Source organism: Argiope bruennichi, chromosome 8 (genome assembly GCF_947563725.1).
Source record: "Argiope bruennichi chromosome 8, qqArgBrue1.1, whole genome shotgun sequence".
NCBI lineage: Eukaryota > Metazoa > Arthropoda > Arachnida > Araneae > Araneidae > Argiope > Argiope bruennichi.
Window position 1 is genome coordinate 24,571,109 of NC_079158.1, and position 22,090 is coordinate 24,593,198.

The following is a 22,090-nucleotide window of genomic DNA, read 5'->3' on the forward strand; positions in this document are numbered from 1 at the left end:
GAAATCGAGAGACTATATACATTTATCAAGCAAACAGCACAAAATTTTTAATTGTAATCCTCAGAGATGTACTCCAGAAAGTCATCGATAAGCATCTTTAGAGGAGCGACTTCTAATAAAAGAAAACGAATACGTATTAAACGATAATGCATTTCTCTCAGGATAGAAACCGAAAAGTTAAAAGCATCGAACCTCTGATGAGAGGGATGAGGGAAAAGGAGCATATACAGGATGGTTATAATTAAACTTCCCCCATAAACAGCATCCTACAACACAAACGGGTGAACGGATTGCAACGAAATTTGGTATATCGACTATACACGAAATGCGCTCACGGAATTTTAAAAAAAAAATTTTAGTTCCAAAATGTCCGCCAGAAGGCGCTTTTCCGGAAAAACATTAACACAATAAATGGCCATAACAATCCAGAATAAGAATTATGAGTAATAAAATGTAAAACCAGGTAAAGCTGTCAGTTCTGGAAAAAAAAATGTCCAGATTTGCATGCTTGCGAAAAAGAGGTTAGAGTAAGAAACGTTTGCAATCGTTGTCATGTTTTCTATCGATGTTTCCGGCTGTAATGATGACTTAAAGAACTCCATAACGCTTCATGTGCGAAGGATCACAACTGATCAGTTACGACCTGCTGTTGAACACATTGTCCATCGACTTGAAATTTTGCAGGCGAATGATGTTGATCACTTGGAGCACCTTTCCTTACATCCTTCCTGGACATGATTAACAACTGTTCCTCTTGTGCCATTTCGTCCTAATCTGTTCTTGTTTTTGCAAACTGAACTTTTTTTTTTCTCAAGCAGCGTACTGCTATTTTTTCCTTCCCTTTAATTAATGTGGTTCAATGACAAGGTGATCAGAAACTAGTCAATAAATGTTAACATTGTTTCTGTATTCCGTTTTAGTCGTTTATTGTGTTAAATTTAATATTTTTCAAAAAATAGCGCCCTCTGGTGGACATTTGAAGTAATTTGGTCCCCCACCCCAAATTCCGTGAGCGCATCTCATGTATAGTCTATATACCAAATTTCGTTGTAATCCGTTCTTCCGTTTACGTTGTAGGATGCTGTTTATGGGGGAAGTTTAATTATAACCACCCTGTATATTATTAAAAGAGTGATGCAGCATTGTAGCTCGAAAGAATGAGCCGTAGCTGTGAACAAAATAAACTTACCGAGATTTCACTAAAAGTTCGGATACTTAAAGACGGCTCTTTGAAAAGTTTTCTCAAAGCTAACCTCGATTTAGCATTAAATCCCATCCGGTAAGATTTAATAATAAAATATAGTGCATGAAGTAACCATTTAATTTTTATGTAAAAAAAACTTGTATCATTTTATAATTTTTACATGTTTTTAATTAAAATTGTATTATCGGTATGGATATAATTGTAACTCGAAAGTTCATATTCAAAACTTGTTCAAAAACCTCTAATTACTTAGGATTAGCATCTAGTTTTCCCAAAATCAGAGCATTTATGCAAGACACTCCTCCCGTAAATTTCTTTATTTCAGGCGCATCATCTATTTCCTTCCACATCCAAACAAAACAAAACAAAATTTATTATCATATTCAACAGAAACTTGAACTGCATGACGAGTATTGCTCGTCATCGTTCAGCATGGCAAGAAAAATCTATGACCACCTATACTCGTCATTTTACTGGAAGGGGTTGATAGAAATGACTCTAAAAATCACTGTGCTCTCTGACTGAATAAAGCGTGTCACTTCTTCTAACATATGGATGAAGTTAATATCAATGGATAAAAAAAATGAATATATTAAACCAAGAGTGACTGATTGGTGTCAGATCCTGCGGGTTGATTTATAATGCCTTCAGGTTGTGTAAGGGGCAAAGTACTCATGCACTAGCAATAAGTTTTTAACACCTCTGCAGCAACATACGAATTGCACGTAAGATCTTATATTAACGTCCCATTGTAAAGCAACACTATAGGTATTTTGGGATGGACCTCGTCACTTTGAACCACGATCAGATGACGAGGACGACACCTGAGCTGGCACCCCTCTCTACACACCACACCACGTAAGCTCCATGAATAACAGCTCTGCCTCTCTTCTATCTTAACATGCAGAAGCATTCCTGGAAAAATCAGATATAACATCTGTAGAAATGGGAAGAAAGAAAATGCATTATTTTAAATAAGTGTAGATTAATTATTCTCTTAATATATTGCGGCTCATAAAAATAATAAAAATATTTTTTAATGGGGGGGGACATTGAATATTATCCAATGTCAAACTGCAAATAAACATTTATAAAAAATTTTTAACCCTTTTCTCAAAAATCATCAAATAAATATTTTTAAAGTACAGTACACTCCCAAGTAACCAGGTCGCGACTCTCCGTCTTCCGTACTATCCAGCCTAGTATTCTTTTATCGTAATTAAATGAGGAAGGCAAGGCGTTTATTAAAACATCTATTAAAAACTTTTTCCAAACCTAAAAACTGCAATTTTTTACTCTTACCGTACCTAGGGTTACCTTTTGATATTTGTGTCACCATATTAGTGAAAAATGAAATCAGTTAGAGCCAATTTTCTTAAGAATTGGGCCTACCATTTGTATTAATGTTCTGTTAACGTTTCCTGCATTTAAGTTAGGCATTGCAGAATTTATGTTAAAATGCGAAGTGTTTGCATCCTTTAACTTATTTTTTCTCTAATAAATTCTTGAAACGTGCATTGCTGTATATAAACATATATAAGTTTCCAGTACAGAGCCTTCTATTTTAAGTCGACATGTTACAGCCAACTGCTTCTATGATTCACTAAGTCATGGCCGCGTTCACATTCTACGTGGCTGGAAATAAATGGAGGGCTGAGTACTCAGTAATAAGTGAGAAAATACATATTATAACAATGAATTTTGGTATGAAAACTTCGTCTTTGTTGGGCAAAGAAATGAATTCATAGAACTCCGGCCAACTTTTTGTTACCCGGCCAGTCCTTCCGCCATATTAGGCCCGATACTCGGGAGTGTACTGTGCAGAAAGAAATTGTCGAATGGGAAATTTAAATTTTTGTAAAGATAAATGCATATATGCCCTTAAAAAAGTTTTGAATTTAATGAAAATGCTGGCAACAGCTATATTTCAAAAGGAGTTAAACGATATTTACTAAAAAAAAATATTCTATACATTTTCAGTAAATGGAAAAACCATAAAACATCTTCAACTGAATATTTTTCGAAAGCTCATCAGAAAAAAAAGAATCGAAATTGAAAGAAGAAAGCTTTTAACCTAAATAAAAGAGAAAGTAGGAGACAGAGGAGTAGGGGTACACAACACCAAAAAGCACCAAACTAAAAATGTTTTCTTTCTCCAAAAACATTTCACAAAAGTTATCTACTAAGAAAACTTCCAGAAGCATTGTTCGTTTTTTTCCATTTTAAGGGAAACAAAAAGAACAATATTTTAAATAAATATTTCGGAAACTCTTTCTTGCATGAACCGATAGTTTTATGAACATATAAAGCAAGTTACAAAGATACTTACTAGAATGAGATACGTGCACTCCGGCATTACTGGAGAACTATTTTTAAACAATCGAGCTACCTTAAAGCACTTACGGAAGTATTTTATTTTCCAACATTATCAAATGTAAGAATGGCATAAAAATTGAAAAATGAAAGAAATTTTTGATGTGAAGCGGAAAAAAAAAAAAAAAAAAAACTAAACAATATTTTAGTAAATTTTTGAAGCGAAAATTTTATCTTGCTTTTCATCTTTTAAAAATTCATCATCTTTTAAAAAAAAATTCGAAACAAGAAAGGAAGATAAACAATTTCACTTTTACCCAATTACTCCACACAATTTTAAAGGTTGAAATTAATTTTATCTAGAATGCAATCCGCCGATCCCAATAATGCTGATTTCTATTCATTTCTATTGTTTCCATTCTTTCTTATTTTCTCATATACGTAAATATTGTAATCGTTAAAAAAAAAAAAAAAAATCCAACCTGAGATTTTGACAATCGCCACATTTCGCATCTTCCTGATGATGATGCCTGTTTGTCTGTAAACATGACAATTTAAAATGCTTTACAACAAATCTGTAGATTTCTATGAAATTTTTGAAAACATTTACTACGATTCTGCTACTGTCTGAATATAAATTAATACGATAGCTTCGAAACAGAAAGAGATAGATGGATAAAATATATAGATACGTATTATAAATTTATATCTATGCATTTTAAAGATGTGTTATATCTATTTATTTTGACGGAACCATATCCGTTAAAGAATTACCTGTTTCCCCATCTTTCACAAGCATGCAAACATGATTAACTCAAAAAGCAATTACTAACTATATGAAATTTGTTATTCAATATTTATATATATCACATATATTAAATATATTGTGAGGACAATTGTAGTCCTGTACCGAATTTAGCTTTCGATCGGTCGATAAAAAGGCATCAAAATTCGTCACATTCGGTTTAGAAGATCAAGCCATTCGACACCTTATTCCATCGAAGATCCTCTGTGCATGTGACTGGTGCATATTAAATGCTTAATTTATCTGCCGGTACATCATACGTATACTGAAACAAAAACTTTTTTTAAATTACAGATTAAATCTGTCTTTCGTTTAAAATTTTCACATAAAAGTCATAAATTCTTCGATATTTACAAATGATGATTGATAATGAAAATATTCTTCTTCTTATTATTATTATTATTATTATTTATCAAGCTACTGTGAGGGGATTAACTGGTACTTGCATTTAAATAACAATTTCTCTGCATAAAGAACTTCAAACATTAGCGAGGAGTAAAAATTCAGTAGAAGCGAGAATAACATACAACGTGTACTGAAAAGGTCAACATGAATTTTTTAGGAACTAATAAAATCTAGTTATTTTTAATCAATGACGATATCATATCTTCCTTCTCATAGAAACTTCATTATTCGAGCCATAGACATGGGCACGGTCTGGGCAAAATCTTGGCATCAGCCGATAAATTTCCTATAGTGAGCTTGTAGAAAGATGAAAGGTGTTTGTTTTATATGGCAGACAGCAACGCCCACGTAGGGACGGGTTATAGATTATCCTTACAGCTCTCCTGTGTGTCGTAAAAGGCGATTATTGAGGACCAAGTACCCAAGGGCATAACTAAGTTGGACAAAGGACTAATCAGCCATGCCAACCAGCCTGTCCAATTTCAGAAACTTTAGGAGATAATGCAAAATTGTGCTGATATGAACATCGGAAAACTATGGGATTCCTATAGTATAGAAAGCGAAAATGACCAAGAACCACATGTTTATAATGAAAATATTTTTAGGTGGGGGGGGGGGGTCGAGGAATTGCAGATTCGAGGATGCGCTCGAGAGATAACATTAGACCAAATTGAATGGCATGCAGCTATTTTGGCCTTAAACATAAACTTGATGTAAAGATAAAGGATGCTGAAATAATAATAAAGTGTTCTGAATCATCATTGTCTTCATTGACGCAACGATCATAAGAGCATAAGCCGAATCTGTGGAGATAAGTCACACAGGGTCCATTCTTATAAGAACCTAGTTCAATTTTGAGTTGAAAGATTACATTATCTAATAAAATAGTACTGCAAGCAAAATGGCTGAATTTTTAAATGTTTCGCCACAGATCCAATCATTTTTCGATAGTGTGATATCGAAATTAAGAAACTCAACTGCCAGATGAAAAACATCCTCGTCATCTAAACCAGACTTTTAAATGTCCAGCATTCCAAATGACTCCTAAGAAAAAATAATTCAAAATTTAAATTAATATTAAGGATATTGTTAAAAATTAAATTGGCGCTAATCTAATGATAAATGAATTAAAACAACAATATTTGTATGAGATGACTAACAGTCGTTGTAATATACATCTGGAATGATCAGTCCTCAATTTACCAAAAAAATGTGAAATATAAGTCGAAATTCTATCAATGTCTTTTTTTTTTTTTTTTTTTTTACATTATATCAACAAGAAGTAACTATATACAATTCAGGTTCACATACATATCAAATGTTTAACGTAATGATCACATATAGAAGATTCTCTAGAAAGATTTGAATGGAATTAAAAAAATATTAAAATTTCCACATCTGAAAATTTGGAAACTGGCAACATTTCAGTAAAAAAAATATGGGTAAACCTATTTTAATGAAAGGGAAGGAAAAAAAAAACATTCTCAAAAATCATCTTACGAGCGAAGCAACAGTAACTGTTACGTTTATAGCAAAAGCAAGACATAATTGAATAGCATCAAAATCATAATTTATAAAAAATATATATATCATACTAAAGTGGAAAAAAATGATTTAAATAAAACTAAACAACAAAAATCCATTACGACACTTTCCACAAAGACATTAACTGTCCCATTCGAGAAGCAATTTTATTCTGCGCGAAAAGTGATGATGATCGTGAAACAGCGGACATTATCATCTTTTTTAGAGGCAACTACTGAAGTTTTTCAGAAGCCACGATAACAGAGAATTAATGTATTATTTTTACTACAGAGTTCTTTTTCCCCCGATTTTAATGATGGATGCTGCTTTGAAATTCAAATTCAAACGCCTATTCTTCGAGCATAAAAAGAGCATTTTAAATGTATTTAAGGGGGAAAAAAAGAAAGAAAACACCCAAAATGTTTGGATTACATATTCCAGAATACCAAAATGAGCATCGTTCCCCAAAAATTATAAAGGAAAGATTCCAGAATCTTTCCTTTATAATTTTTGCGTAAAGGTAGACGAAGTTTTAAATTTTCTTCTTGAAAGTTGCCACTACTAAAACAGTAAGATTTAAAAGTATTTTTTTAAGTAAAAAGTCTGCAACTATGCAAAATTTCTATTTATAAAAATGAGCCTAATATATTTTTTTAATATTGCATACTGCAACAAGCATGACATGCAATAAATGTTTGTGGTTTTGCGATTAGCAAGTAGGGTAATTACAGTAAAACATTACAATTTTCTTAACAAAATCACATACCAAATTTCATTTATCTAAGCCGTTGCGTTTGAGTTTGTCGCATTTACATGATGCTTACGCATCGTCAACGGGTTTGATTCTTGCTATGAATCCTAATTTCAAACATTAGAACAGTGTGCCAAATTTTATCCATCTAGCTCTTTAGATTCTGCACTCATCACTGTTTATCAGTTAATTGCCATTTGAATACTCTTATCCATCTAACTCAAATCGCATGGACTGACAGACATAATTTCAAAAATGTATTTTTCGAACTTAGGGAGATCTGAAATAAAAACATTAGCGAAAATCTCGAGGTCAAATTGTTTACAATTACAGTACTTTCTCCTTATATATTTCGTAAACAATAAAACTATATGGATACGCTGAAATATTTCCATGTATCTTTTACATTTTAATATTGATATAAATATCAATAAATAGCAGAAATAAGATGCATTTTTTAGTAAGAAAGATAATTATCGGTAATAATAAATCTCGGATAAGATAAGAATCAGAATGTAATGGGGTTGGTTAAGTGTTGGATCTTTTGTGAAGTTGGAGATTTTTTTCAACTTTACTACTGAGATCCAGCCAACAGATTTATTTGAACATTACAAATATAGTTTTAATAATCTGCATCTTTAACCGCTTATATTTAACCCTTTCTAGGGCCGTGGGAAGTATGCTTCCCACCAAATTTATCAATCTTTGTATGAATTTATGTAGGCTGGCATAAGTTCTGACAAATTTTTTTAGAAAGACAGAAACTTAGATGCTTTAGTTCTTTATTTTACACAAAATAATGTGTCCGGATTTTATACTTAATTATTAATTAACCAAATTAATTAATTAATCAAATTAAATTTATCTAATAAGCTAAATGAATCCCTTTTCTCATTCTAATTTCAAGCCTCAAAATATTTTAACATAATATGACTAGAAAAAAATGGCCCTTTAAAGTTAGTTTTTAAAAAAAAGAAGGGTTATAATGACAAAGAGTTAAGATGAACTTTATATGCGATGAAAGGAGTTCATTCCTTCCAAAATTTAATTTTTAGAATGTTGAATCAAAACTTAAATATGAATTTCTAGAGAAGTGATGTGCGGGTTAGAAAGATCACAGCACCATATAAGCCTCCCCCACGCCATTTTCTTGTAAAAAAAAAAAAAAAAAATCTAAAACATGACTGCAATCAAAATAACTTATTATCTTAAATTTTAATGTCTCAATCAAAGCGTTTCGATCATTTCTATTCCATTTCATGAGGGGGTTTATGTTCCCTACTTTTGCATTATCTTAACAGTAAAACGAGAGCATCCTTAATTATACCATTTCAAAGTGGCATAAAAAATAAAAAGATAAATAAGTAAGTAAACCAGGAGAAACTTTTTTTACATGTTTTCCTTTTGCATAAATAATTCTTCATTGCCTGCTGAGCAGAAAAAAGAGCATTGGCTAACAGCTTTAACAGAACAAAAACAATTAGTTTTCATTAAGATAGCATGCCATCCGAGAAAGAAAGGAAGGAAAGAAAAAAAAAAGTGCTTTGTAAAAAAGTGGCGGGTGGAGGACGTATAACGCGCAAACCAAAAATAAAGATAAAAGCTACAATTACTGTAATTCACAGAAATTAATTGGACAGGAAAGGTTTAAAATCCTGTTTTTTAGTTTTGGGTTCAATTATTGATTATGATTTAGCATCGATAATATCAACAAAAAGAAAAGCAGGAAAAGTAGCATTTAAAATCAAAACACAATAATACGTCAGTAGTAGCAAAATGAAAATAAATGATTCAACAATCTAAAGATAAAATTTGAATATGAAAAACACTGAAACAAATAAAATGTGTGAAATATTTTAACGCCTTTATTTCTAATTAGCCGCCTTTGGTGACCAATGGTTCATTGAGGATATTGGTTGTATTTAGTTTCAAGTAAATGTCTTATGTAGATATACAGTATGTACGATTGAGCTGTTTTTCTAACAAAGTATATTTAAAAATTAAATTACTAAAGACTTTTTTGATATTTCAAGAGCCTTACACTTGTTCTGTATTACTGTGAACATAACCTATCCTAATGGAGTTAAGTTCCCTGAATCATAGTGCCATTAAAAAAATAGATGTTCGGTTAATCTCGCAATACTGAACTTTCCTTTTCTTAATCTGAAAGTAAATTTTTCAGATATTACTTATTGATACTTCTAATTTTTAAAACAGAATTTGTTTAGCTTTAAACAAAGAAAGAACGAAATATTTTATCAAACAATGAAAACGATTTGAATTTCATTACAATAAAGGAAGTAATGTTCAAAATTAAACAAAGATATTTTTTTTTTAAATTGTCAAAATTCTGGGAGAAAAATGGCATGGTAATTAGATAGAGATCGTGAAAAGGATATTAATTTGAATTTTAAAATAACGTAAAAATTACTTTTGTGCAATATTTTCGAAAATTATCGTGAGGAAATACTTAAATTTTGTTTAAATTTCAATTAATTAAAATCTCAAAAAACGTTCCAAGGTGCACATTTTTATCCTCCAGAATATATCTGTGCAACATTTGATAGCTCTTAGTGAAAAAGTTTCTCGTATGGAACGACAACACATACACGGATTTTACTTTATTATAAACAGAAATTTCATTCTTTTACTTACAGCATTTGCATGAATAAGCTATTATAAAATATCTCATAATCTTTTAAAAACTTTTCGACAAATAAATAATACTTGCTTTTCTTTTTTTTTTTTTTTTTTTTTTTTAAAGAATGTTGTAAGCTACCCAACATTTACATGAATTAAATGATTTTCCTGGTTACTACCGGTCAGCGTGCATAAAAATTTTGGGTTATTTTTAATCTCTATTTGCATATAATAATTGTGTATAAAAAACGAGGAATTATTTTAAAGTGTGCAATAATCAGACTAGAGGCTTATCAGAAAAGGCTTTTTAAAAAACACAATATTTTTTTAATGTATATTAGCACAATATTTTTAAAACGCTGACAAAATATGACCAAGCATACGAGTTACACAGAAAAACCATACTATTTATAACAAATAATACAAAATATAATTCATAATATGAAAATGACAAATTGTTTACATCGTCCTAAGGTCATTATCATGGATAATCAGTGACTAGTTTCCCTTTTAACTCCCTTCATTTGCCCCTTTGAAAACGCCGGATTAGCGAAGAGGTCCGATTTGGGAATATCCGAATTATAGAGAGGTCACAGCATACTAAAGATTCAGATATAGACATCTCGACAAATGCTAACTGACGAACCAATGAAAATGCGTCATGACGCAGCCCCTGCGAAAGTAAACTTCGCAGTCCCATCCCTCCCTCCCCCTCCCCTCCTCATTCCACAAAGATTCCGGGAAACAGAAAACATCCTCCTCATTAATGGTCGAGATGAAGTCCGAAGTCAGATCTTCATTGGCAGGGGCGTCATCAATTTATCAGGGCGATCGCCACGAGCGCTGATAAAAGCCAACATCGATTTGAAGGTGCGGAGAATCGCCAAGGTGGAAAATCGATTCGTCGCCAAGCCAATGCCACGAAAGGTCAACGCGAGTCCCGAGCAGTTCCTCCCGAAGCGGGAGATGGCGGATTTTACCATCCTCCCCGAAGATTTTTTCACCTTTCATCGGCTCCCCATGATTGAGTTGGACGCTGTTCAAGAGCAAAGAGGGGATGCAAGCGAACCTAAAGGTCAGAAAGGGGGAGAGTGGGTTTTGGATAAATCTCAACACGAAGCGAAGTGAAAAAGAGAGGAGACTTAGATTCTTAAAACTTTTTTGCGAGTGCTCCGTTGAAATAGTGAGTCGGTTGATTTGCGCAATGCTTTACGGTTATAAAAGTGTATCCTCACAGAGATCACGAAGAGGAGAGGGGCAGTTTCGGCATGAATAGAAAGTTGCAAATTAACTTTAAAATTTTCGAATTTGAATTGGACCAAAAATTAAGATGATTACTATGAATGCCAAAAGTATTTTGAAAGAATGGTTTTGCAAAATAAACTATTATTTTAATATACTAATATGTTAGTATCAAAATTTCTTCAAAAGGCGTAAATTAACTAGCGATTATCCATAACTTTCTAGCAAACTCTCTCCTTTTGTCCCATAAAGTTGTTATATCCCCCCCCCTCTCTTTCGCATAGCAATTGTAAATTATCAGCAAGACCATGAACGTCATGATTGCTTAGATTTTTATTTTCAGAATTCTACACTTGAGCTCTGTAGTGAAGGAAAGATAGTATACATTTTAAACACTCTTTTTTCTTACCCGCTAAAACCAACCCCTCGGGGGGGGGGGGGGGGCAACTCGAAATGAGAATCGGATGCTTCCGGCATGGTGATTGGATCTCGCCACCCTGGAGGGTACACAAATAGGTGGGGGATCTGATTCTTCCCATCGATGACGGGACGTACTCCCTTCGGGGAGGGTTGTACCGTAGCCGGTGATGGCCCTTAGGACTCAACCACAGTTCCCGCCAGTGTTGCTGTTGCGTCGGTCCGGTCATTCAGTTTTTATGGTTTAAATCCGTGTGCCTTCGTGGCGGGTCGGAGCGTCAGATGGCTGACTTACCCGCTAAAACCAACTCCCACTGGAGGGCACTTCAAAAATGTGGATGAGAAGCTTCCGGTATTGTGCCTGAATCTCGCCTCCCTGGTTGGTACAGAAATGGTAGGGGTTGGCTACTTCAATCGATGACGAAATTTTTTTTCCCAATGTGAAAGGTTGTACCGTAGCAGGTGATGGCCCTTAGGACTCGACTTTAGTTCCCGCTAATATTGTCGCGGCGGAGTAGTCAGTGTGGTTACACACTGAAATCAAAATTTGACTCAATTTAAGCATTAAGATCACATAACAAATTTTATTAATCTAAGTCTTCTATTTTTTTAATCATATGCAGATGCATGAGAATGTACAGACCGACAGACTTTCAAACATAGGAGAATTTGGTTCAAAATTTGATGCGATTTACACTTTAGAAGATAAATTTCACGAATCTAGCTCTTTGTATTTTATAGTTATCATGTTCACTTGCACTCGGAGTGAAAATAACTTCCCTTAAGAGAATTTCATTTCAATTTTGATATAGATTCACAATTTGACATCACGACTACATATTATTACAAATTTCATCTATCTAGCTCAAAGTGTTTTTGAGCGATCGTGTTCACAGACAGACATAATTTTAAAAAAAAAAAGTATTTTTGGGACTCGGAAAGATCTGAATAGTAAAAATTCGCCAAAATCTCGAGTTCAAATATTTTGACAATAAATCCTTTTTGTATACTTGGTATACAAGGAAGTAAAAAGAGATAAAAGACAGAATGTATATAATTTTGAAATGAGTTGTGAATGACAGATTTCGAACGGCCATATTGCTAGACGAAAATTCTTTAAGAGAGAAAACAAATTGAAATTACGATTACCATTCTCTAATAAGTGGGTAAATAAAAACCCGAAAACCCAGAAAAATCTGTGTTACATCATATACTTTAAGACTGAAGTAAATTCACGATTTTGGGATTAAACTTAAGATAAATGCTATGTAAATAATAAAATAAAGAAACGTATACGAAGCAGTTTACTGCCAACAGTGATACACAGAGGTGGACTCATATAAGGTTCCATATGAATGCGCCTGGCACTGATTCCGGCTGCCACTAACTCACCATTATTAACACAAGAGCTAGCAGAGATCTACCAATCACTTTGACTTGCCCGGTAGTTCCAGTGTGAATGAAATTAAGAATTATCAGCTTTATATTAATAGTTTGAAAAAAAAATGATTTAATTCTGATATGACAAAAATTGGTTTCTATAATAATTATGTTTCATCCATAATACCGACATTCCAAAAGTTATGATTTTTTTCCCTCCGTCTTCTGACCTAAATCCCACCGAACATTAATGGAAAACTCTCGTTCAAAATACTAGATTCAGACAGTTTTCTATTCAAAATCACTTAATCACTACTTTTAAACAAGAACGGAACTCCATATCTAGCTCAGGGACAGGAAATGTGACTGGATACCTGGGAAATTCATTGAAGTTATTTTTGCCGCAAAATATTTTTAAAGATGAAAATTAAAAATATCTGAGAAAATATTCACCATTATGTGTGTTATAAGAATACTTTTTATATCACAAATGGATCTTGTAATTATGCATGCACTTACTCAGCCGTAAATTTTTCACCAAAACAATAAAATCTCATTACATATATTTCATGTTTCTTTCAACGATTTCTAACAACATAACTGTAACTGTACCATTACTTTCTAGAATCATTGCTCATTGTTTTATGATTTTTTTTAAATTATTGAATACGTAGTTCCAGTTCGTATTTCCACATCTATATCAGAAGTTATATCTGTATTTTAACATAGATGTGAATGCGAAAGAGTAAATATTCACTATGAGGCATAATGAAAAACGTATAAAATTTCGATTTTTTGCAATATAATTTTACGTAACAATCTATTTTGATAAATTAACAATATGTTTACTGTCCCACAAATAAGTTAAATATTCTTATTTTGAAGCAATTTTCGGTATTAAAAAAAAAAGGAATCAATACAGAAAATTAATCGGACCGCGATTACGATCCAGGCTATGCTTGGAATGGAATAATTGAATCAATACCATTTGAAATTTTGATCGACTGTTCTGAAATGAAAGCAAATGATTGGGCCAGCAAGGATCTCGAAGTAAAGGGTCCCGAGTTCGAGTCATAATTCAAAAGTCAGATAATAAAAATATTCTGTGCAAGGAACAAAGACAAATTATAACTAAAGAAAAAAGAAAAACATAATTTTATTTATTTATTGGAAATTCAATCAATGGAAAATCTCAAAATTGAAATGTAAAGATTTTATTAAGTAAACAGATCCGCCCACTCTCATGGGGAGTAAATTAAAGAATTCTTTAAAGTAAATCCTTAATTGTTGTGATTTTTTTTCTTTATCTAATTAAATATCGCATCCCATTTCAGGAATGCACAGTTTTACTGATTCGATTAAGATTTCATAGAATACTTTCTAGATTATAAGCAATTTTTGTATCGAATACAGCGTCTTTGAATGAATTTATTTCGACTTCCAATCTTAAGAAGTAATAATTCCATGTCCGTATGATGCAGGGAATGTCGATTAAAGGGTTAATGGGAGGGGGAAGGGTTGTTAGCGGAAGAGAAAATCATCAAAGGATAGATAAGGTGGAAACGCTTGAAGATCCAAGATCGGATAAACTATAGACAGCTTTCAGTATTTTAAATAAGTACTCAACACATGTAGAAAGATATTCCACAAAATATTCTTGCGATCAATATCAGATATTTCTATAGTATAATTAAATTTCACGAGGTGGAAATTTTAGAAGATTAATGAAAAGGGGCGCGACATGTCTCAGCATCGAATGAAGGGAAATTCAAAAACTTTTATCAATACATGTGCATGAATAATTTCAGTCTCACAAACATTCGAAATTAAAATATCTGTCCCTTGTTTATTATTTAATTACATTAATTAATCTGTATAGGAAGGAAATTTGCTCATAGTAGTTCAAAGATTACATAAATTTTCATCGAAATGCTCAAGAATGCTTAGTCGTCTGAAAACAACATGATCATCAATATTATCAATCCAAATGAGCAGCAAATTCTATCAATAGTAAAAGTTCTGACATATATTGATTTCTTCTTATTGGCACGGAAAGGGCTTGTATGAACGGAAGATTCTTGTATAAACACAGAATACTTCGAGCCTCTTAAATATTGCTCTTATGTCCAGCCTGTCAGAATCAGGTCAGCTAAGAAGGAGAAAATGGAGGCGAAAGCCCCGCATCCAACCATAGGATACCGATTTTGGTAGAAAGAGGTACGAATTATTGAGGAAATGTTGGGATATTGAGAGTGCACATGCCAATACTTTGAATCTCGGATGCCGGTTGAGCTTTCGGCGTTCCCGATAAAATTTACTCTTTGTTTCATTAAATAAATACAAATATTTACAATTACAAGTAGCTCGTCTAAATTAACTTAATTATTTGTGGTTAGAAGTAACGTCATTGATGCCAACAAACAAATTAAATAAGTAAATTAACAAAAAAATATTTTTTTATAGTTTTTTATTGATTTGATTAGGCTATCTTTATCCAATCTTTTAAATGTACTCTTAATTAAAAAGAAACAAAGGGAAATTTAAATAATATTAAATCTTATTTACGTACAAAAAATTGTTAAAAATAAATATAATATCGTCACAGCGTGGGTGAGTTAAAGACAGTTACACAAAAAAAAATGCTTAGATATATTTTGAAAATCGTTTGAATAACAAAAAAAAATTGTTAAAAAATGAAACTGATACCAATTTTTTTTTTTTTTTAATTTTAAAGTGATGGAAAAATGATTTTTGTACATTAATATGCTCCAAAGTTACGAAGAGAAAATGTTTTACAGTTATAATTAATTTTTAATTATATACTTAATTAAATTTTTAAGAAATGATTTTCTTAGTGAGCAACTATTATCCAAAAAGTAACTGCTGGCCAAATGTGATAGTTCTAGGCCCCACGATGTGCCAGCAGGGCATTTTATACGATTTTTAATTATGCATGTCGCATGACCTAATTTACATTTAGCATCCCAGCCTATAAATATGCTTTCTTATCTCAACTCACAAACATTCTTTCTTATAAATATTCGTTTCTTCAATTAAACAAATACAAGAGATAAAAGGTAAACTTAGGAATAAGTACTGAAATAATAATGAGCACTCTGGGAATCAAACAATTGCAAATGTCTTTATGCGCAGGAAAGATTATTAGACTTATTCTGCTCAGCTAGTTATTTTACAATATTTATTTTTCAAGCTAGAAAAAAAAGCCTTTTTTCGGTAAAATTTTAACTATGGGTGAACCCAAGAGTGGTCCGTATTAGAGTGGTCCGTATTACTTATTTAAAATTATCGTAATAGTCAATGTTTAAATGAAACTCCTGTTTAATGCAACGAGGCCGAACACTGAATTCAAAACACGTTAATCAGTAATATTCAAAATAATAGGCCATTATAGAATTGAAATCATAAAATTGAAACCTCATAGAAAATATGAAAAACAGTTTTAAATAAATAAAAAAAAAAAAAAAATGTGAAAAAATTCTGTTTGGTCTTAGTAGAGTTGCCAGAAATAGTTTTGGTCTCAAATCTAATGTCTCCTCCCTCATCTACAAACAAGGTATTGTACCATTTATTTGTTACGGTTCTCGAGTCTGGGGTACTGCTCTGAAGAAAAAAATAAATTGTCGGCTCTTGAGGAAAATTCAAAGGAGAATGCTGCTACGAGTTATTTCTGGGTATCGAACGATATCTTTTGAAGCTGTATTTTCTATCTCCGGCTTTCCACCTATTGACAATTTTATAAACCATAGTAATGAATTCAAGAACGCGGCGAAGAACCTGGCCCATAAGAATCTAGATGATTTCCTTCAAATTTCTGAACTTCCCCATCCTGCTGAAAGATTTCCTCTTAATTTAATTAGTTATCATAATAATATCGAAGACAACTTTCCCGTTGTCTGTTTTACAGATGGTAGTAAAATTAACAAAAAGGTTGGGCTTGCATTTGTTGTTTTCCAAGATAATAGTGAAACTGAAACTCATCAATTCAGAATAAGAGATGAATGCAGTGTTTTTCAGGCTGAATTGCTTTGCATAGCTCAAGCAGTTTCTTGGATTTGTGACAATGAAAACCTTTCATCAAAGTTCTTAATTTGCAGCGACTCCCTTTCATCTTTACACGCCTTAAATAACATCGATTCCCTAAACCAAATAATTGTTAAAACACAATCCAACCTGAGTCATCTTCAAGGCAGAGGTGTGCAAGTTTCCTTTTCTTTTGTTAGAGGTCATACAGGAATCTATGGCAATGAACGCGCCGACTGGCTTGCCAAAGAAGCGACGAAACTAGTTAATTCCATTCCTATGAGCATTCCGAAATCTTATTTAAAGAATGTCTTTAAAGATAAAGTTATATCTGAATGGAATACTTTATATCAAGCATCGACTAATGCGCAGCTCACTAAGGAATTTATTCCATCCATACAGAGACGCCTAAAGGCTAACAACTACTTTGAGTCGAATTTTAAGCTTATCCAGTTTCTGACTGGGCATGGAAACTTTAAAGCATATTTAAAACGATTCAATTTGTCGCCGACTGATAGGTGTTCGTGCTACAGTGGTGCAGTCCAGGATGTCAAGCATTTGATATTTGAATGCCCCAAGTTTATTCCGGAAAGACGAAAACTCAAGAACTGCCTTCGAAAGAACAATATAGCTTGGCCTCCTCATTTATCTGCCTTTGTACAGTGTAAATCATCTTTCATTTCCTTTTGTACATATATCAATAGTATTTTTCCTCGTATGATTTAAACTTTACTTTATTGTGTTTGCCTACATATATTTGCATATATACTTTTGTATTTGTATATTTTTTTTGATCATGCTTCTTCAATTGTTTTATATCATTTACTGTATGTTTCTGTTACTATGTGAGCAATTTTGTTTCATTTTGCTTTTGTTTGTGTATCTACTTGTTTTCCCCTATTTTTCTTTCTTCTATTTTTGCATTTGTACCTGCGACCTTATATTTGAAATTTACTTTACTGTCGATTGCGTACTGACTTACATCTGTAAGCCTTGTGGTATACTTGTTGGCACACAAGGAGTTTAAACGTAGAGAACAAAACAAAAAAAATAAATAAATAAATAAAAATAAATAAATAAATAATTAAAAAAAATTGCTGAAAATCCTATACATTTCTGGAAAATTGATATTACATCTAGATATTAAACATTTCAAAAAATGAGACCAATGCATTTCAACATGCAGTTTTTTTAAGGTACATCCAAAAAAATATGGGTATAATTTATAATAACTGTTAACAAAATAATTAACTTACGCATTATATACTCAGAATAATTTGTTATTGCTTTTTATGAAAATTAAATATTCAGGCCAACACTACAATTAATTAACGAGAAATAAAATGGGAAAAAAAAATCTTCCTAGTTGAAAGCAAGGTCTAATCTGTGCCAGATGTGGGCTACAGAGCAGCAGATTGAGAACAAAATCCCACGCAATAATAAATGACGCCAGCACATCCTTCATTAAGAAAGGACGAGGTTTCTTTCTCACGCAATAATTATCGAGTGCTCAGTCGAGTTTATGCGTTTATTAAAGAGTTTGCACACAAATCTTGACACATGCAAATATCCTGCATTATAGGAAAATTAGGGTTAATTTCCCATTCATCTAGTTCAATAATAGAATTTCAGTTAATTACAAATTAAGCAAGATTTTCGGCATTTTTCTGCGATATCTTCCGAAAATATTACCTGACAAAAATTATTTGTGCATAATGTTAAAGTACAATGTGAGTTTTTTAGTGACATAAATTTCATTTCAATACAATTTTTTCCCTCATTCTAATAATTTTTTTCAAAATTATCAACTTTAAATAGCAATATGAACAATATTTTTTTTTATTATTATTGAATCACAGGGATATATAAGACTTGTTACCAAAATACATCAGTAAAATTCTGGAAGAATAGAGTTAAAAGCAAAAGATTAGCAATTTTCACCAGAAATAACTACTAATATGTTTCATTTATTTAAAAATGGAAAATTTATTCAATTAACTGCCTCGAAAGGTTCTTTAAAGTCCTTTTTTTTTCAGTACTTTGGACGAAATTTTAACTATTTCTGATAACAAATATAAATAATTAGAAGAAAACTGGCTAACAGTATTTTTTAAAAATCATTTGCTGCTAATGATTTTAATTAAATGATGATGATTTTAATTTTAAAAAAAACGCTTCAGACGGTAAAAAGAATTTTGCGCGTTTTTTTATAAAAGTAATTGATAAATTTTTAAAAAATAGATATGTTAGCATTTTGTTTCCGAACAACACCAGGGATATCAGGAATCATTATTTTTTTCCACATAAAAATATAATTATTATTTAAATAATTACATTTTTATGTGGAAATTTTTATCTTACAGCAATTCTTAATAGACCAATTATAGGATTATCACCTGAATTCACAAAGTTTAACCTTTCTTTCCACTGTCAACTTTATTTACTGAGGGAAAAAAAAAAAGCTCTAACAATAAAGAACTGAAGACAATTTCCCACCTTTTTTTGTGAATAAGACTAGAAATTAAAACAAGGTAATGCAAATAAATAATAATTTATCTGGAAGCCAACGATGAACTGAATTTCAGCAATAAAAAGAATAGAAGGAATAAAAATAAAATAATAGATTCTTCAGCTACAGAATTTCATTTGCAACTTCAAATGCATTGATTTTAAAAATTGACGCCGGAATATGAGTTGATATTGTTGTCAGTAAAAAAGTTTAGTGTAAGCTTTAAAAAAAAATAAAACTATCACCAAGTTTTTACTAGTTGCTTTTTAAAAGTTTCCAAGAATTTACTACCTGATATAGTTATTTTTACCAGTAAGAAAACATCTTTTTTCCCCCCTCGAAATATATTTTACATAAAAACCACATACTCTTTAGACTTCTCAAAAAAAAAATTATTATAATGAAAAAAAGTAAGATATTCAAATTACCTATCGGCATTCTGATACCATTTAAAATTAAAAGATAATTGCGCACACAATAACAGTGCCAACACTAAATCGCAAATGACAAAGCAAACTATATACGGAATACAGAAAAAAAAAATACACAGAAAACAACAAAACTTGTACTTAAAGAAATTTGTACTTAAAAGTCAATAAGTTTTCAATAAATTTAATTGCAAACACTTAATCAGCAGAATTATTTTGCCACTGTACGTTACTTACTTAGGATTTTTTATTTTTATTTTTATTGGCATAAATGTTCTTTTTATATATTGTGTATTATTTGACATTTTCGGCGTTCCTCGGAATTAAAATTCTTCTAAGTAATATTTTCAACGTAGAAACTAATTTTGTACAAAATATACAAAACCCTTTTCAAAAGTTTGTGTTGAAATAAAAGAAAATAAAAAAAAAGTGGCAAGACAGTTCAAAATAGCTCATCAAAGGAGTATTAATAAATGTCCTTATTCCATTAATTATAAGTTAGTTAAAAAATTAATAATATGTAAAGGAAAATTTATACAAAAATGAAATTCATATCAGTGGAAAAGCAAAATTTTTAAAATTAAGATATTTCAAATTTTCTTACAGAATAATTTTCTCTGAAATTTCTGTAAATTAGAAGAGCAGAATGTTGGTTGTAGCACCGCTTTTTCCCCTTGAGGAGAGAGCGTCCCCTTGTGGCATTCTACAGAAGACAGGCAGTTGGATGGCAGACCTGCACCCTGAGGTCGACTTTTTCCCAAAATGTGCAACCCTTGCGCTAACGCCGAATACTTTCGGTTGGAAACGGTGGAATCCCTCCACCAAACTGTTTTCTTTAACCTAATCGTCTATGTGTGTTTGTAAATTTTGTATTGTAACTGAGTTTGTGTAGATTAAAAATAGTATATTTAAAACCGGGTAGTTCATTAGAAAATCACAACACACCCACTAATTGGATAATTTCTCTTAGCCTGAAGCCACTGCTATCGCCGTTCAATTATTTCAATTTGTTCGCAAGAGCTTTACTTGCCTCCCTTTAAGTGACTGATTAATGCTTCTTTTTAGGCATTGCCAAATTATTACTTTGAGATCGATGAAAACCTGATAATATGTTATGCATTAAACTACAGCAGAAATTTAAAAAATAATGTTAGTTATGCAAAAATAATGCTAATTTTAATGCTTTAAATTTATTTTAAAAAATACATAACAACTGAAAGAAATAATATGCAGAAATGAAACTAATAGCATTGAAATGGTAAACGCTTGAATTTAAAGATGATTTAAAATTTTTCTTCGTCAGCAATTTTTCCTGGGGGTAATTTTTGGTTAATATCAAACTATTTGAATGTTCAATAAATTTTTCGATTATAAAAAGTTCATATTATTTTTCTTGCCTTAAATAATAAATATACAGAGTTTAGTTAAATTCGACCCAATTCTTTAAAAGAAAATATAAAACAACACACATAAAACATACACATATATTTATATTAAAATTAACGTAAAAAAGGCAATATATTATAACAAAGTAAAAACCAAGAACGAAGACGCATTAGTACAGAATTTCAAAATGCTGAAAAAATAAATAAAAAATATACAAAAAATATTTAGTAGACCTGATTGTTTGGAAGAGAACATTATTTATTAATAAACGTCATCTAATTTCATAATTTAATATTCAAAAACAATCATTTAATCTTTTTGAAAATTTAAGATATAAATACAGCAAATAAAATATCTTTAATATGAAAATCTAAGCAAAACACCATAATAAACAGTAAGAATAAACTTTATTAATCGGATATCAAGCTTATCTTTGCATAAAGAAGAAGAAAAACAATGCAATTAAATAACAATTAATGAAATTCAATATCCTTATACATGGAACAACAATTTTTCTCTGCTAAAAGTTTTTAAAAAAAGGAACAATCTCGTTTATTTTAAGTTTCCAAGCCGCTATTTCAATTATTGATTACCAAACGATATTTGTTTCGCAATAAAAGAAAGATATCGAACGCTTCTAAATTTACTAAATAAATTCACTTCTTTTTAAGCCACTTTAAACTACATGTAACGTGGAACGGAAAATAGTCTGCACGCTATTTTCCAATCACGCTTAGATATAATGTATATGTCAAACGACATCACTTAAGCTAACTATCAATTCAAGAAACTCTCGTGACTCTTTCTAACTTTAATGAGTTCGTTTTCTGTTTACATTTCATGCGATACGTAACAATGGGTCGAATCCATTCATTTATCTACCGTTTCTCAATAACATTTCACATGAAGCTATTAACATTTAATTAAAGATAGTCAAAATCTCCTTGAGGTTTTTATTTCAGACAGAACATGAATTATGATGCATTTCCACAAATATGTTATGATCACAGATATAAAACAAGCGTTTTTCCTTCAAGAAATAATA

General features: G+C 31.4%; 1 protein-coding gene across 6 annotated transcripts in view; it reads right to left on the reverse strand.

Moving 5' to 3' along the window:
* The window catches only part of LOC129981555 (PH and SEC7 domain-containing protein-like), a 136,924-nt gene that overhangs the window by 64,071 nt on the left and 50,763 nt on the right, over positions 1 to 22,090 (reverse strand). The gene's annotated exons all lie outside the window — the stretch shown is intronic.